General features: G+C 47.7%; 1 protein-coding gene across 1 annotated transcript in view; it reads left to right on the top strand.

Annotated features, from left to right (window-relative positions):
* Positions 1-661: 661 nt before the first annotated feature.
* Nme1 (NME/NM23 nucleoside diphosphate kinase 1) overlaps positions 662-2457 on the top strand; it is a 9760-nt gene continuing 7964 nt past the window's right edge. Inside the window, exon 1 of the mRNA XM_021175844.1 lies at positions 662-956. The gene's annotated coding sequence lies outside the window, so the exon portion shown is untranslated. The remainder of the gene's footprint in view (positions 957-2457) is intronic.

Raw genomic sequence — 2457 nt, 5'->3', positions numbered from 1 at the left:
CCTTCTTCTGGCCTGAAGGTGTACATGAAGATAGAGTACTCATACATAAAATAAATACATCTCAATAAGCAAACAAATAAATAAATAATGCCGGATGTGGTTGCTCATGCCTTTAATCCCAGCACTCCGGAGGCAGACTCAGAGGGAGTCTCTGCGAGGAGGTCATGGCCGGCCTGATCTACTTAGTGAGTTCCAGAAAAGTCAGGGTTACATAATGAGACCCTACATACAATAATAACAACATTAATAAAACCCTCCTCCCGCGTTTTCTACCATCAGGTATTCACTATAATTCTTGGCTCTCAGGTAATAACAGGCTTTCTCCCTTCATGTAGGTCCTTTTGATTATCACTTCTGCAGAGATTTCTCAGCCTTAATTTTCCCCCCTGCTCTGTTCTTTCTTCACAGCACTTGCACTGTGTGTTCACTATCAATTTTCTCTTTATTGTCGCAATTCTCAACCCTACTAGTAAACTCCCAAGTAAGCTTCAACCCCAGGCTCTAGAATGTGCCTACCCGGCACATAGGATTCAGTACATTTGTTGCTTGACAGAACGAAGGGAAGGTGGAATGATGCGGTCACTGAAGCTCTAGTTGTGACTTCATGCAGTGTGAGCGCCACCTCTCGGGAAAAACTAGATTTCCTCGGGAACGGAGGAAGTGAGTCACAAGGCAGCCGTAGGGGAGAAACAGAAGATGGCCGCCAGATAGGGGGGGGAAAAATCCAAAACACCACACCCAGTGTCGGAAGTTAAACACTGGGCGAGTGCTCCCTAGAATGACGTCCGACTCCCCAGAAGAAGCGGGGACCGGCGGTGTACCGCCAAAAGGACTCCCCTGAATCGGAACTGTCCGAAAAGGTTCCGTGCGAGCAGCTGTGGGGAACCACGTGAGGCCGGGGCGCGTTTCCGGTGCGGGCAGTCGCAGCCGGCCGTAAAGCCTTGTCATCTGAAGGGGTAAGAGGGGTCGGGTGCTGAGGGGAACGAGACAAGTTGAGGGTTTAGGTGAATGGGGAGGGAGGTGGGCGTTCACTAAAGGGTGCACTCTCCGCGGGGTGTTAGGGAGATGGCAGGCAGGGAGACAGGTACAGACCTGTCAGCTTGACACGCCACGTGGGCTCGCCTTTGTCCGTGGCCGCAGTTCCTGTCCGGCTCGCGGCAGGGCTGTGCCTTATTCTCTTTCCAGTCCGCTGTTGGGCACAGAGTTGGTACTCGGGTGCTTGCTTGCTTGCTGAATGAGTGTGTGTGTGTGTGTGTGTGTGTGTGTGTGTGTGTGTGTGTGTGTGTGTGAGAAGAGAGAAAGAGAGATCGGTATGCAGGGGCTTTCATAGAGGACGTTTCAGCCATTTCTGAATAATCGTTCCTTCAGACATTCTCCAGCCAGTCTGTGGCTTCAGTCTTTCTCCTTATGGGAGGCGCGTTTGCCACTTAAAGCCTGCTCTTTGCTCCTATTGACTGCGAGACCCCGTGGTTTGCTATCAAAGCTAGGTGGGCTGGCTTAGATCAACTATGCAGGTTCCAGGTTACAGACCGGGCAGGCGAGAGGGGCAGGAAGTCAGGAACAAAAATGATCATGCAAAGGTTCATGCATGCCCTAGCTCACATGTGAACACCAGAAGGTAATTTTGTGGAGCGGGTTCGTGGGATCCAACACATGCCTGTGGTACAACTCACGGTCTGCTGAGCCGTCTAGCTGGCTCAGGCCTCATTCTTAGGGTATAAAATTAGAGGTGAACCCAAGTTTAGAAAGACAGAGCCAGGAGCTGGTGTTGTCTTAGGTATTGTCTTTCAAGGTGGAGTCTCCTTTCATCTTGTGAGGCAGTGTTCCCTGGAAATGGAACATTCTGGAATGGATGTTCTCCAGGTGTCTTCCTTCCAGGATGATGCTCCATGTTAGGTATTGGGCTGTGGTTCTCTCATAATCCACAGTTCATTGGTTAGTTACAATACTCATTGCCCTTTTCCCGTAATGCATAGTTTAATAAATGTTAATTGCTAGTCGTACATAATGGACTTTCAAATTTTTATCTTTTTATTCTCTGACAATTTTCTAAATGTATGTGATATATTTAGTCATTTCACCCCCTCCCCTTACACTCTCTCATCTAGCCTGAATTCTTCCAACAAGTTCCCTCCTACTTTCATGTCTTATATTTTTTCTGTGTGTGTGTGTGTTTGTGTGTGTTTCAATGAGTTTAATTGGAGTTGCTTGCTTGATGGATAGAGGCATGGACAGTTTACCGATGGCTACATCAGTGAAGACTGCCCCCCCCACCCCTTAATTGCCAATAATTGCCAATAGCTCCCAAGGCATGGATAAGGTCTTGGGCCTTCTGAGTTCCTCCCCTATCTATGATAGAACATAGTCATTGTTTGTTTGCTTTCCCATTTTCTTCTTTTCTTTTTTCCTTGCTTTTCTTTCTTTCTTCCTTCCTTCCTTTCTTCTTTTTTTTTTTTT

Source organism: Mus caroli, chromosome 11, assembly GCF_900094665.2.
Source record: "Mus caroli chromosome 11, CAROLI_EIJ_v1.1, whole genome shotgun sequence".
NCBI classification, from domain to species: domain Eukaryota; kingdom Metazoa; phylum Chordata; class Mammalia; order Rodentia; family Muridae; genus Mus; species Mus caroli.
The sequence above is the reverse complement of the archived record's forward strand: the minus strand, read 5'-3'. Positions and strand labels throughout refer to the sequence as shown.